The sequence below is a fragment of the Gorilla gorilla genome, chromosome 2, assembly GCF_029281585.2.
Source record: "Gorilla gorilla gorilla isolate KB3781 chromosome 2, NHGRI_mGorGor1-v2.1_pri, whole genome shotgun sequence".
Lineage (NCBI taxonomy): Eukaryota > Metazoa > Chordata > Mammalia > Primates > Hominidae > Gorilla > Gorilla gorilla.
This window is the reverse complement of record NC_086017.1, coordinates 31,477,675-31,494,032: the sequence shown is the minus strand read 5'-3', so window position 1 is coordinate 31,494,032 and position 16,358 is coordinate 31,477,675. Positions and strand designations below refer to the sequence as shown.

Sequence of the window (16,358 nt, the reverse complement as noted above, 5' to 3'; positions counted from 1 at the left end):
GCCATTACAGGAGCAACCCAGGACTTTCCATTGCTTTCTATTTGTGACCGAATGTATGAAAGCCGTAGGCCCAGAATGCAGATTTAATACATTCCCAGATGATATAAGGAAGGAAAGTAAACGGAAGGGTCTATACAGGCCTCTGATGGTTGAGAAGTGAAGGCAGGCCTGTTTCTTTCTTTCTAATTGCCTCTGAAGTAAATGGAGACTGAAGAGTTGTCAAGATTATCAGAGTTTATCTAGGTCTGACATATTTCCAAAATTCACTATTTGTTAGGTGGTCAATACATAATAGACACTCAGTTAGTATTTGCTGAATTAGTTTCAGTTACTACTGAAAATAGTCTGTGGTTATTAGTTAGTTTTTGAATTTGTAGCTTACCTTTGAAGGTAAAGATCTGGGTTCCTATCCAAGCATTGCCCTTGGGAGCTGTGGCTCTCAGTCCACTTACTTCACCTTTCTCAGCGTCTCACTGTGAAGTCAGATTAATAGTGTGCAGCACTGTTGTAAGCTGTCTGTAGATTACTGTGAGATGTACATACAGTAATAAGCGCAATCACAAATAAGCAGGTCCATAAGTATGACAGTTTCCTCTCCCCTTCATTTACTTAACCATAATCAAAACCATGATTGCATATACTTACATGGCCGGTTTTGACACCCTAAAAATTATATATCTCCCTTCCTTAACTTTTAAAAAGAAAAATAGTTTTTAAAAATTTCCCTGAGGTTTTCTTTCTTTAAAAAAAAAACTTATTTGACACTTTGGCCTCAGCATCCACATTCTTTTTAGGTATTTTCTCATTCCCTGTAAATGAGGACTGAGCTTCTTTGAATGAGCTTTTTACACAATGCTCATTTAAACTCCATTCTTGGAATTTGCTGCATTTTGAGGTAGAAGACAAATTTGAAACTCATCTATATTGAATTATAAAATAACCAAGTGCTAACCATTCCTGGTGAAAATGTACAGTTTTTCTCTATACATAATGCTGAACATGGACCTAGAAAAGGTCAACTGAAAAAAGACCCAGAACTGTGACTTAGTAATGAGGGAGAAAAAATATCTAGTTGGATGAAGTCATACTACCTTTGTCCAGTTGTCCTTCTTTGATTCTTTCCTTCCCCCACACAGGGACTGTTGGCAGGAAACTTGGCTGACAGTGAGCCATGATGACTGCTTTGGAAGTAGGTGGAGACTGCAGGGAACTTTAGCTTTTCCAGAAACTCAGAGCTCACAAAAAAACATCTGTAGAAGTTGTACCAACTAGCTAATTTACCAACTCTTTTTCTCAAATTCCCAGCCCAGCTTTAAATCTCGCAATTTGGATTGCCAGTGGATTCAGCGGTTTACCATTTATTTACCTTTTCTGGTAATTGCAAATGCAGTTAAGATCCCCCACCTTTAGGAGAGTTCAAGACTAAAGGAGTCAGTAGCTTAAACCAGTGTCTGCAAATGTGTAGGTTGTGGAGGTCTTAACTGCCTTCTGACTTCGCAGGCATCTTCCCACCCTGAGTCCCAGCTGCTAGTGTGATCTCACTGCCTTGTGCCACCCCCTCTCAACAACTGTTTATTTTATCAGTGACTCTAACAACCTTGGCTGCAATTTGATTTCGACAACTGTTAACTGATTAGTGTGAATTTGAAAGTACAGCTTTGCCAATTCCGGTACTGCCAGTGGGGGCAAAAGAACCTGATACAGTATATGATTTTGAAATCATAAAACTTTCTCAGGGACCGTTGCATCAAACATATACTGAGTTTTCTGATTTAGAAGGCTTCAAGGTCATTTGGCTCTCATTGCCCACTTATATCCAAGTTAGCTTTCCTGTTTGTAGACATGGGAATTTTGCTTCTTCTCAGATAGTACTTTTATTTTGTGTAATCAGAAAAGCAATCAGTTTTGAGTGCCATCTATTAACTAGGCAGATAAACTAGGCACTGTGCTGGGCATTTCATCTAGGTGCTGATTGGAACACAATTTTTATTTTAAAAAAGTTGTTGCAGTCACTTTTACACAATAATGTGGCTTGTTTCATCTCAGACAAGTGTGATTCCTGTGTGATGTAGTATAAATTTTAATCCAGGAGGTACATATGCAGGAAATTTACTTTTTTTTTCTTCAAACCGAACTTAATGTCTATTTTGAGCCTCCGTTGTATGTATTGTAAAGATACAATTTTAATTGTGTTCAGTCTTTCCTGGAACATACAGCAGGTACTCAAATGACATCATTTACTTCAACATTATCTTGTTATAAAATTGAAGAGAAAAAATGTCATTTCTTGGCCAGGGCCACTGTGTGGAGTTTGCATTTCTCCCATGTCTGCGTGTGTTTTCTCTGGGTACTCTGGTTTCCTCCCACATCCCAAAGATGTTCACGTGAGGTTAACTGGCATGCCTACCTTGTCTCAGTGTGAGTGAGTGTGACTGTGTGTGAGCCTGCATTCTGTGATGGAATGGTGTCCTATGCAAGGTGGGCTTCTGCCTTGCACCCTGAGCTATGGGGAGAGTCTCTGGCCACCTGTGACCCTGAGCTGGAACAACTGGGTAAATAATTATCTTGCTTTCATTTTTCTTAAATGTGTATATAGCTCACGTTTATTTTAATGTTGAATATCAGAAATGTTTTGGTCTTTATGTAGAAGTTTGGTGATGTTTTTGTAATCAGAAATATGCCATAGAAACATAACTTGTTTATATAAATTAGCCTGCAGTAAAATTAGTTTGCTGCCTGTTGTTCTGCTTAAAGTTGCAATTTCCAACAACTCATTGGCAACATTCAGTGAAGAGTTACTATACCTAAATCCTGGGTGCTTTAAAAATGTCAAGGGGCAGGAGACATCCTGTTCTTTGTCCTTTTCTGTTTGTATTGGCAAGAACTGGGATGCACTCAGAGTCTATCCCACATGATTTTTGGTTGTCCAGCCACATAAGTTGCTATTGTTGCCCTTTGTTCTAAACCAGCACTGTACAATAGAACTTTCTGCAGTTTTGGAAATGTCCTGTATCAGTACTGTTCAAATGGGAAGCCACTAGCATCATGTGGCTAGCATTGGACACCACAGTTCTAAACCACAGGGTCTCTGCAGATCACCTCACTTTCAGCCATTTCTACACATCATTAAGTGTTTTGAAATATATTCAGTCATTCCTCCCATGACACTCTAAATATCTGGAACACTGAAAGGGCTCTCTAAGGCAATAATAGTGTCAATGCTACTCTGAGGTGCATGAGAATTCATTTTACTGAACTTCCTGTCACAGGAGCATTCTTGGATTCTTTGAGATTGACTCAGACTCATTTGCTTAGATCTCCCCTACCTCTCATGCAGACATATATTTTTCTTTTGAACTATGGTGAACACAAGGAAACTCTGGGTATTTGCTGTTTCACCAGTCCTTCCTGGTGTTAAGATAGAGTGAAGATGGAGGATACAGCTGGAACAAGTTTCCTTTTGTCTGTTTTCTCCAAAAATCACATGGTTATCCTGTCATTCTGCTACTCACCTTCTTATTTAACAACCAATGCTAGCTTTTTACCTTCTCATCTCTTTCCTCTCTTCTTCACCCCAAGGATTGGTGTTTTCCTTTGAACTGAGAAAATTAGCTCTTACATGAGCATGCATTTCTCTCAATCTGTCTTTTTATGATGGAGGTTTTATACACTGTGGCTCAATTGCTCAGGTCTTACAATTCAAAACATTGGCTTTTTAAAATACATTTTTTTCTGCTTTCTTTTTTTGTGATAAAATAGATATACTATAAACTTTACCATTTTAACCATTTTTAAATGTACCATTTTAAATGTAAGTGTATTTACATTGTGCATTCGTCACTGCCATCTGTCTTCAGAAATTTTTCATCTTCCAAAATTGAAATTCTGCATTCATCATTTCTCCCTCCCCCGAGACCCTGGCAAGCATCATTCTTCTTTTCATCTCAATGAATTTGACTACTGTAGGTATGAGGTATAAATGGAGTTATACAGTGTTTGTCCTTTTGTGTCTGGTTTACTTAGTATAATGTCCTCAAGGTTCATCCATTTTGCGGCATGTGTCAAAATTTCTTTCATTTTAAAGACTTAATAATATTCCATTGTATGCACAGTATAAACCACATTTTGTTCATCCATTCATCCATTTGGGCCATTTATGCTTTTTTGGCTGTTGTGAATAATCCTTTTATAAACATTTGTGTGCAAATATATGTCTGAGTCACCACTTTCGATACTGTTAAGTATATACTCAGAAGTCTCTGCTTTCTCTTAATTAGTGAATGTTGCTGACTGAATCTAGGTAGGGTGAAAATACTGCAAGGAGCATCTTAACCTATAAAAGATACGTTATGTCATGCTATGGAAGGAGATTGCCTAAAAGGATAGCTGAGGCTGGGTGTGGTGGCTCACACCTGTAATCCCAGTGAAGTGGCAGTGTTTAACTGGGGTGATACTCGAGGTTTTTTGTCTCATGCCAAGGAAATCAAGGACATGGACACACAAAGAGTGAGGTTAAGAGGGAAGGTTTAATAGGCTAAATAAAGAGAAGGGCTTTCTCTGCTGCAGAGAAAGGGGTCTTGGAGAAATGGGTTGCCAGTTCTGCGATGGAATGCAAAGCGTTTTATGGATGAGTTTGAGGAAGCAGTGTCTGATTTACATGTAGCACAAAAGACTGGTTGGACTAGGTGTGTCATTTGCATAAAGCGCAAAACACTGGTTAAGGCTAGGTGTGCCATTTGCATAGGGTGTGAAAATCTGGCCACCACAACCTAATCTTTTATTATGCAGATGAGTTGTCTGCCTGGCCAGTGCCATGTTGCCTGTTTCTTTACTGTACACGTGGTGACAAAGAAAAGGGAAGAAGGAGCCTCAATGTTGTACATGCCTTGCCTTCAGGTGGTCCTTTTCTATTGGTGCAGCTGCTGGCATTCCCCCATGCAAGCTTCCAGCTTGCCTATTTATGTGTGCGGCTTGATATTTTAGAATGCCCTTAGTTAGAAAAGAAATGATTTGCGGCTGCTTTTTGTTAAAAGGGAAAGTCCACCAAGGACTCTTTTTACACTCACTATCTGTCTAAATAATTTCTTTGTCTCTCCTGTATCAACAGCACTTTGGGAGGCCAAGGCAGGCAGATCACTTGAGTTCAGGAGTTCAAGATCAATCTAGGCAACATGGCAAAACCCCATCTCTATATTAAAAAAAAAAAAAAAAAGCTGACTTGTTCTGCATAGTAAAATGATAAAAATTTTACATTGTCCAGTCATAGAGAGTTGGTAATATGTGTTAATAGAGAGAACGGAGAGATGTAATAATGGCATAACAAGAAAAAGCAGCCTGAGTTACACAGCAAGGGGACCAGACAATAGAGGAATATAACCTTTGAAATTCCCAGTGATGAGACAATAATAATAATAAATAATAATTTTTCTTCCTCATTGGTTTACTCCCCCACATACCTCTCACCTCCCCCTCCTCTGCTCACTCCCTCTCTTTTCCTTCTCCTCCTCCTATTCCTCTTCACCAACTTGTCTGGTACTGTACTTCATTCCTCATATTAAAATTTGCTCTAGGTACTCCTTAACACTCAACTAAACCCAAGAGCACTAGGAAAATGGAAGGTAGGGAGTGATTTCCAGTGTTGATGAAAGTGGACTAATGAGAAGGATGCTCACCACAGGAACTTGTGAGGAAATAATTACAGCAAGAACACGCCAGGAAAACCATAACTCTACTTCCAGCCTTTACGATATTGCTGAGAATTTGGGACATTCTACTACATAAAGGTGGGCATCCAGACAGTCTTGGTTATGAATATGTGTTCTGATTTGATGACTTAGGGCATCTAGACTCTAACAGTGACCATTTTCATACCATCCCACTCCTTCATATACCTCTGAGTAGGCAAGGCTGTGGGTTCTCACATGTGCAGTCACAAACACGAAAGAATACATTCACAAAACATTCTAGGTCATTGTTATAGTTAGTGAATTGGTAGCTCCCTGTCGCTAGAGGTACTTTCACCTTCAGTAGACATTGTGCTTCTCAGTGCCTAGAAAAATTATAATAAATTTGGAAAATACTCTTAGTCAGCTCTGGCTTCTATAACAAAATACCATAGAACGGGTGGTTTATACACCAGACATTTATCACAGTTCTGGAGGCTTAAAAGCCTAAGGTTAAGGTGCCAGCAGATTCTGTGTTTGGCAAGGGACTTCCTCCTGGCTTGTAGATGATCATCTTCTCATTGTATTCTCACATGAGAGAGGATTCTCTAGTATCTTTGCCCTTATAAGGGCACTAATCCTGTCATGGGGGCTCCACCCTCCTGATTGCCTCTAAACCTAACTACCTCCCAAAGGTCTCACCTCTTAGTACCATAACACTGGAAGTTAGGGCTTCATCATATGAATCTGGGGCAGACAAACTTCAGTCCATAACAGTAAGCATCTGAGTTTCTAGCGTGGTGACTCAGATTTTTCCATTATCTGGAGATAGACCTTAAGAACATGGTTTGTGTGGAACGGGATGTATTTTCACACTTTTCTTTAGTCACTATCATGGCTCAATCAAAAAGTGGAAAAAAGCCAGGGAACCAAAGAACAAGGCCCAATTTCCACCATGTTAATGGCAGTATAACATGTGAATTAGAAAGCTTGCGAGGACCAGTTCTAGATCTGTGAAGCTCTCACAGCACAGAGTGGAGTCCAGGCTTCTTTATTTCTCAAAGACTTGGAAAAAAAAAGAATAAGTGAAAACTTTAAAGAAAGAAAGAAAGCATTCTGATTTTAAAATTGAAAATAATTTAAGGCTAACAATTTAAATTTTTAAAAGCTTAAAGTGCTGGAAAAGAAGAATAATCCAGAAAGATCGTTTAAAATCCTAAAAGTGTCTTTGGATTGTTTCTTATATAATAAAACTATGTCTGAAATGTTTGGTCTCAATTTTCTTTTTTCTGGACTACAATAGTATGGTAAAGGAATTTCTCTTCAGCAGACTCACATGGTGAACATTTTTAAAATAAAAAAATCTATAACTGTTATATATAATTAGACTTTAATCAAAATTGCTTAAAGCAGGGCATGTTTATAACACAATTGGTTTTTATGTGAACAATATAGAGAATTTCATTAAAATGAGACTATCATGCATAGGCAGTGTTAGGATGGTCAAATATTAATATTCATGGTGGTATAAGGCAGGCTAATTTACAATATCAAAATGCTGGACAAAAGCCAAGTGTCTACCAATGAGGGAATCTTTAAATTATGATAGATCAGTAAAATTGTATTTTATATTGTCATAAAAAATAATGGTTTGAAAGAATATTTAATGACATAAAAAAGAGCTCATGATAAATTCAAGCATTATATAAAATTGCATTTTAAGTAATTTTCCAATTTTGTTAAAAATTATATTAGCTTTATTTATGTAATGTATTTGTCAATTCATTCAACAAACATTTATTGGATACTTACTATGTATCATATGCTGTCAAAGCTCTGGGGATCTAGAAAACACAAACATTCTTGCTTTCATGCCACCTGCATTTTAGTGGAGGGAGACAGATAATAAATAAATAAGCAAGTGATATATAAAGTATTGCAGAAGATGCTTACTGCTCTGGAAAAAAAATAAAGCAGGGAAGAGATACAGGGCATGTGGAAGTGATCAGTGTATATTTCTATATGCTTTTTGTCTTAGTTGTTCTTGAACAATTTGAAAAATTATAATTAGTTGCTCTCTAGGTTCTGAAATTCTAGATAAGTCAGACTGGTAGTCGGATTACATAACAAATTAGAGTTGCTCTTTTTGATGTTAAAATATGTATGCGTATATGTAGATCTATCTGGTGAATTTTAAAAACTGCTTTTTAAACTCTGTATCAGAGTTTCCATTTCTTTGTGGTTTCTTACCAATGCATATGTGTGTATGCTTCAGCTACTGAGGAAATTTCTCTAGATAAAGGGTTCACATGTTATTGCCATTTCGACATTCCTTGTCACGTTCCAGTACAAGCTTATATTTCACTATAGGTCTTCCAGAAACCTGAGTATTACAAGATGTAGATAAAGGCTTAAATAAAGCATAACTAAAGTAGCTTTCTATGTACAAAACCGATGTACTTCTTGATTGAGATATGCCAGAAACAGTACATGGTCTGAGACTTTACAGTAATGGCAAGCTAATGAGTTAGTCTCCCAAGTTTTATAGATGCTGGCAGAAGATATGAGATTCTAGGTCAGAGATAAATAACTTTATGACAGATGTCATATCAGGCACCATGAGTTTTATGTTCTCATTGGTTCCTTTTGCTTCCCAAGTCCCACAGGGCGATGCAGGGATGGGCTCAGGTGGATGCTGCACATGTACTGGGTTTGTATCACAGCTGAGGACCCCTGCACTTAGAAATACCAAAATCTTTCTTTTAAAGGAGGCTTGTTGCACACCTTCCCAACCTTTGCCTCAGAGAAAGACATTATCTGTATTACACCAGTCAGGAAACAAATCTGCCCTCTGCTCAGAGGGAAACACTCATTTCCAAACCTTTTTGTTGTATAACAAACAGAACAATGCTGTCAAGGCCCTTTTCTCAGAAGTGCAGAAACATAAGATTCATGGAGAATTCTGTCTCAACTGTATATTGCATACTAATTTTTGTGAGTTATTTGTATTTTCCTAAATGTTGTCTGTTTTCTTGAATTTGTTCATATTTGTTGGTATGTTTAGGAAAAATGCTGGCTGAAGTTTCTCTGCTAATATGTCCAGCAGAATGTAATGACCAGTATTATTTTATTTTTACTGCCAAGCTTCTTTAAATTTCCTCTGATTATTATTTGGAATTTTTGTGGATGATATGTTCAATAACAGATTAAGATAGGAAAGTATAGGGCAAATGCATTAAGACTAAATTTTAGATTCAGCTTAAACCCAGAGTCAGTATTAGAGGTTTTCGATTTGTTGAGTTTGTGGAAATAATCAGGAGTTTCTTAAAATTTAATTTCTCCTTTAACAAAGAAGCAATTTTCCTGAGAGTTACTCATTTAAGTTCATTTAAAATTTAGAATCTAGGTTTTGTGGGGAGGAAAAGCCAGAAGAATAGAAAGAAACAAGTGAACTCCTTGTAGACCATACATTCTTTAAACCCCACTTTGAAATTTACTTGGCAAATGTGGACTGGTGTTAGTTAGTGCTCTCACAGGATCAGTTGCCGAAGAAGTTCTACAGTATTTAAGAACAGTGGCTCTCTGGCTCTACCTGCATAGCCAGAGCAAGACTAAGCAAAAAGAACAAATCTAGAAGCATCACATTACCTGACTTCAAACTATACTATAAGGCCATGGTCACCAAAACAGCATGGTACTGGTATAAAAATAGGTATACAGACCAATGGAACAGAATAGAGAACCCAGAAATAAACCGAAATTAACAAACTTAACAGCCAACTGATCTTTGACAAAGCAAACAAAAACATAAAGTGGGGAAAGGACACCCTTTTCAACAAATGGTGCTGGGATAATTGGCAAACCACCTGTAGGAGAATGAAACCTGATCCTCATCTCTCACCTTATACAAAAATCAACTCAAGGTGGATCAAGGACTTAAATCTAAGATCTGAAACTATAAAAATTCTGTAAGTTAATATCAGGAAAAAACCTTCTAGACATTGGCTTAGGCAAAGACTTCATGACCAAGAACCCAAAAGCAAATGCAACAAAAGCAAAGATAAATAGGTGGGACTTAATTAAAATGAAGAGCTTCTGCACAGCAAAAGGAACAGTCAGCAGAATAAACAGACAACTCACAGAGTAGGAGAAAATCTTCACAATCTATACATCTGACAAAGGACTAATATCCAGAATCTATAAGAAACTCAAATTAACAACAACAACAACAACAAAACAATTCCACCAAAAAGTGGGCTAAGGACATGAATAGAGAATTCTCAAAAGAAGATATACAAATGGCCAAAAAACACATAAAAAAAGCTCAACATCACTAATGATCAGGAAGATGCAAATCAAAACCACAATGCAATACCACCTGTGATGGTTAATACTGAGTGTCAACTTGATTGGATTGAAAGATGTAAAGTACTGATCCTGGGTGTGTCTGCGAGGGTGTTGCCAAAGGAGATTAACATTTGAGTCAGTGGGCTGGGAAAGGCAGATCCACCCTTAATCTGGGTGGGCACAATCTAATGAGCTGCCAGTGTGGCCAGAATGAAAAGCAGGCAGAAGAACATGAAAAGACTAGACTGGCTTAACCTCCCAGCCTACATCTTTCTCCTGTGCTGGATGCTTCCTGCCCTTGAACATCAGACTCCAAGTTCTTCAGCTTTGGGATTCGGACTGGCTTCTTCTTCGCTTCTCAGCTTGCAGACGGCCTATTGTGGTACCTTGTGATCGTGTGAGTTAATACTCCTTAAGAAACTCATATATATATATATATATAATCATACATATATAAAATCATATATATCTATATATCTATATCTATATCTATATCTATATCTATATCTATATCTATATCTCCTATTAGCTCTGTCCCTCTAGATAACCCTGACTAATACAACTTACTCCTGCAGGAATGTCCATAATAAAAAATAAAAATAAAAAAATCATTGATGTTGGTGTGCTTGTGGTGAAAATGGAACACTTCTACGCTGCTGGTGGGAATGTAAACTAATACAACCACCATGGAAAACAGTGTGGAGATTTCTTAAAGAACTAAAAGTAGAACTACTATTTGATTCAGCAATCCCATGACTGGGTATCTACCCAGAGGAAAGGAAGTCATTATATGAAAAAGATACTTGCACATGCATGTTTACAGCAGCACAATTCGCAATTGCAAAAATATGGAACCAGCCCAAATGCCCGTCAATCAACAAGTGGATAAAGAAATTGTGGCATATATGTAGAATGGAATACTACTCAGGCATAAAAAGGAAATAATTAATGACATTTGCAGCAATGTGGATGGAACTGGAGACTATTATCCTAAGTGAAGTAATTCAGGAATGGAAAACCAAACATCGTATGTTCTCACTCATAAGTGGGAGCTAAGCTATGAGAATGTAAAGGCATAAGAATGATACAATGGACTTTGGGGACTCGGGACAAAGGATGACAGGGAGGGTGAGGAATAAAAGACTACAAATTGGGTTCAGTGTATACTGCTCAGGTGATGCATGCAACAAAATCTCAAATCACTACTAAAGAACTTATGTAACCAAACACCCCCTGTTCCCCCAAACCTATGGAAACAACAACAACAACAAAACAAACAAACAGCAACAAAAAAAAACAGTGACTCTGGAACTACATTGCCTGAGCTGAAATCCTGTCCCAGGCACCTTATTAACTATGAAGTTTGGTCCAGGTCACTTAAGTTCATTGTAACTCAGTTTCTTCATCTACATAAAGGGGACAATATTGAAACACAATTTGTAGGACTGTCATGATGATTAAATTAGTTAATATATATTAATCATGTCGAACAGACCAGGCATGTAGTGAGCACTCATACATTTTACCTATTAGAGATCATTTAATTATTTATATATTTTGTTTTGTTTTTGTTTTATAAACCAATGACATTTGTGGAACACATTTCATTCTACGATGATAGGAGCTGGGTCTAGCTTACACATCATTGTATTTTTAGGCAACCACAATGCCTCATTCAAAGTAAATGTTTAATATTGACTAAATAGGTAAATAAAAGAAATCTCTCTTTCTGTGATATTGTTCTCTGCATATATGTACGTGGTCTATGGGTTTCTATTTGCCTAAAGACCCATTTTGATTTTTAGGGAAGTGCCTTTTGATAGCACAATTAAACTTGAAGCAGGAAATCATGGTTTGTTCCTATTAAAATTATGACACAAGTTATCCTGATATGTATGAATAAATTCATTTGCTTGACTCACATTTTAAATTACATTTCTTCTAAGTGACAATTGTCTCTTCATAAAATAAAATTTAAAAGAAAAATATTGCCATCCAAAAAAAAAAAGAGTAAGCCAAATCATAGAACACACTGAAGGAAAATATCACATTTAAGGACACTGATTTATTTCCATTTAATTTGAATAGCTGGATGTTTGTATACTTAAGAAAACATAACAATAACAAAACAGGCATGCAATTTACCAGGAATGTTATATTATGTAGTTAGAAAAGCTAGAAGGTTGTTACTTAACCTTTATGTCCTTAGAAAATAAGTGTATCTGATATTCACATTTTATTGACTAAAAAAAATTTGAATATTGATAAGTACTTCTTAAATACTAAAAAAGGTATATATATTTTAAAATAACAGATGTGTAGCATACAATGCTATTTAGAGTTTGAGCATGATAGATTTCTTTTATAATACATTTTATGGCTTATTTTTATTATGAAAAAGAAAAGCCATTGTTTCCTTTCCCTTTCTTCTCTTTCGTTCCTTTCTTTCCTTCCTTCCTTTTTTCTTTCTTTCCTCTCTCCCTTCCTTCCTCTTTCTTTCTTTCTCCCTTCCCTTCCTCTCCTTTCTTCCTTTTTCTTCCTTCCTTCCTTTCTTTTCTTCCTTCCTTCCTTTCCTCCTCCCTCCCTCCCTTCTGCTCTCCCTTCCTCTCTTTCTCTTTCTCTCTTTCTTTCTACTTTTTTGAGACAGGTTCTCACTCTGTCACCCAGGTTGGAGTGCAGTGGCATGCTCATGGTTCATTGCAGGCTTGACCTCCTGGACTCAAGTGATTCTTCCACTTCAGCCTCCCTAGTAGCTGGGACTAGAGGTGTGTGCCATCATGCTTAGCTATTTTTTGTATTTTTTGCAGAGATGGGGGTCTTGTTATGCTGCCTAGGCTGTTCTTGAACTCCTGGGCTCAAGCTATCCACCTGCCTGATCTTTCCAAAGTGCTAGGATTACAGACGTGAGCCACTGTACCCAGCCATTTCCTCTATTTAACCACTAATGCCACTGGTTTAAAACATTAACAAAGACATTATTATAGTATAAGATCATAGATTTATTAGGTTTATAAATATGTTATAAATAAAGCAATGTATACATTATGGAAAGTCTGGAGTTAGAGGAAATAGGCAGTTTTATTCTTTATTATACTTTTTCCTGTTTACTAGATTCATTACAAGAATACAATGCTAAAACATCCACCTTTGAGAATCATAATGAATTTATTGATTGCCTAAATAACTTAAAATACTATCTGATATTTCCTCAGTGAAGTCAGGAGAGCCCAGAACTAATATTCAGAGCAGCATAAAGATAGTTATTTGTCCAGAAGTCTTTGTAATGCTGTAGTAATAATCTCTTGATAATTTATCCAGGTGCAATAGTTGAATACAGATATGTGTATTAAAGGTTTTTTCTCCTGTCCTACTTCTTTGCTCTTTCTTTCTTGTTTTGCTTTATTTTTAGTTTTGTTGTTTTGTTAGTATAGTTGTTTATATAGATGCTACTATAATTAGTATAGTTGTTTTGTTTTTCCATATTTTTTACATACTCCAATTTAAAGTTTCATCATTTTGACATACACAATAATTTGGCTTGTATAATCCAAGTGCTATAGCCAGCTGTTATTTGAGGTAATTGAATAATCATGACTGCAGAATAAAATAAAAACTGCTCCACTTCTAACAATTTAGTTGTACTGTTGTATTATAAAGGACCCAAGCAAGTGAGTTTACACATATTCCTTTTCTTTCTCTGCCTTTAACTATCAGATTATGATAGCTAAAAAAATGATAATTTTTTCTGTTAAATCTCTAGAATATACCAAATTTTAGACTTTTGTGCATTTTCATTTCAAGTAAGTTAAAAATATTCCATTCTAATAACATCACAGATTTGTTCGAAGTAAATGTATTAGAGTAAATGGATAACAAAAACTTCCCTATAAATGAATTCATCAAGTAAATAAATAAAATAGATAGAATGCAAATGTCCCAGTTATTCACATTATGTTATTTGACTAAGATACATGAAAAATAATTTCTCAGGGGTTCCCATTGCTTGACGACAATGTAACGTGATTCCAATTGTCATGTAAAACAATGGTTTCTATTTTGCTTCCCCAAATTTTGTCACAGCCAATCCAGCAGAGATGATGTATGACCCACTACAAATTAGGGAAAGCAACAGTTCGTGTCAGCTGAATCTGAAAATACATTTGTCGTTTCTTTGGTTTCCTTCATTAAAGAATACACTCCGTGGGTCCAATTTGTATTGTGCATTATTGTTCAATCTCCCAGAGCAAAACACTATTATGTTGCCTTTTCCCCACTTAACTGCATTGCTTTGGAAATTAACTTAATGCATTTTATGCAGAATTGTTTTGAATTGACAAAAATCAGCATGAGAAGTAAGTAAAAATTTAATATATTTCCCAACGGTTTAAACTAATGATATAGACTCAGTAAATGAACAAATGAAGAAAGCCAGTCTCAAATTGGTCACTTTTAGTTAAAACTTAACCAATTTTGTTATCTCACCCTTATGGTCTAGCTCCTTTCTAGTATTATTTTTCTATATGATGCTTACCAAAAATCCAACATTATTTTACAAATTTATTTAGCATTCATCTCTCTACCACTAAAAATAGGCTCTCTGAGGGTAGAAATGTTATTGTAAGTTTCCCCCCATTTTTAATTAACTTTCTTTCCCACTACAAGAATATTATCTCTGTGACAGTATGTTTTATTCACCACAGTGTCACAGTGCCTAGAATAGTGCCTGACGCACATTTGGAATTTAATAAATATTGGTGAAATGAGGGAAATCTTTACTGGATGTTCATAACTAGATATACACATCATACCAATACACTTATGTAAGTTTGGATTTTAGATGAAGTCCAAATTAATAAGGATCTGCCTCTAGGAAGCTGAAGGCTTCAATGAAATGCTTTTGTTTCCAGGAACATGATGAGATTGCATCCCTAAAAACATGACGAGATTACATCCCTAAAATGTTCTGGTGAGCTTTATCCCAGTGCTCATCAGAACACCTTCTTATGTTAGACCCAAGTTCTGGCATCAGGACGTTTCCTCTATCTCAAATCCTGACTTAGTTTAAAAAAGAAAGCCAAAAAGTAAAAGGTTTGGGGAGCTGGAAATCCCTTTTGATGTCCATCTTTAAAGAAGCTGAGGTTTGAAAAGGTGGTTAGATTGCCTAAGTCACCGTGGGTATTTGAAAAATGTGTGTGCCATTATACATTTTTGTTTTTAATGGGGAAAAGGACAAACTACTCTTAGCAAAAAGAGAAGAAAATGTTATCTATGGTGATCTTCTTGATATTAAAGATGGTATTTTCTCCAAAGAGGGATTTTTAAAAAATATTTTTGATTGGTTCCAAATACATCAACTCTGAATTTATAATGGTAGTAGGGTGGGGAAATAGCTGATAAGAAGAGGTGGGCCTGCTCTTGTGATCATATTGGATATAGGAAGTTCAGACATGTGTTCTGGAAATATTGATTGCTATAAGGTAGTTTAGGGTTGACATGCCTTGGAAGGGTAGGAGAGGAGAACTCTTAATCTGTGTGACCAAGTCTGCAAGGAAACAGGTGAGGAGCCAGATGCTAGTTCCCAACCGTCCACTGAAGTGCAGCATGGAAAAGGAAATTGTCATCAGAAAGTTTCTATTCAGTGTTTTCATGTGAGTACGTATACCTCACCTTCCCCACAACCGCAAACCCAGGCCCACACAGGGTAATGTTCCAAATCCTCAGTACAAACCATTAAATTTAAATATCCTTTTAGAACATTCCCTCATATGAGTTGAAAAGTTGTTCCCTGGTATCTATTTACGAAACTACGAAACTCGATAGATGACTTGGATTTTTATCGTATCTTCACCTCCTACTAATTATGTGGACTTGGGTAATTACTTCATCTCACTAATTCCCCCTACCTCTTCTTTAAAAGAGAGACACCAATAGTACTACCTTCCTGGGTATGTTAGAGACATAAAACCCCTGACATGGTGATTAACACATAATGTGTGCTCAATAGATATTAGTGATGGATATTATGATGATGGTGAGGATCACAGTAAAGAGGACTTTTCATTCCACATTTCTGATGAGAAAAATGATTAGTAAGTCATCATAACATCCAAACTCTGATAGGTTTTCCAGTTTGTTTAGCCCCATGTTTCTATTTTACACATGTGCAGAGTGAGGCCCAAAAAGATGAAGAGCTGCCTAAGTGTACATAATATGTTAATGGTGCTGGGAAATGGGGGGTGTTTCAGAAGTGCAGTTACGATTTTGAAAATAAAGGTGGTAGGTTTGGCCGGGCGCGGTGGCTCACGCTTGTTATCCCAGCACTTTGGGAGGTTGAAGCGGGAGATCACC

The 16,358-nt window shown here is 36.6% G+C and overlaps 1 protein-coding gene and 1 long non-coding RNA gene across 10 annotated transcripts in view; one reads left to right on the top strand and one right to left on the bottom strand.

The window, feature by feature from the left end:
* ZNF385D (zinc finger protein 385D) overlaps positions 1 to 16,358 on the top strand; it is a 943,735-nt gene that overhangs the window by 715,260 nt on the left and 212,117 nt on the right. The window lies entirely within an intron of this gene.
* The window catches only part of LOC129532715 (uncharacterized), a 115,062-nt gene that overhangs the window by 11,168 nt on the left and 87,536 nt on the right, over positions 1 to 16,358 (bottom strand). For both annotated transcript variants that reach the window (XR_010132775.1, XR_008678563.2), the window contains one exon: positions 383 to 526. This is a non-coding gene — a long non-coding RNA (uncharacterized lncRNA). The remainder of the gene's footprint in view (positions 1 to 382; positions 527 to 16,358) is intronic.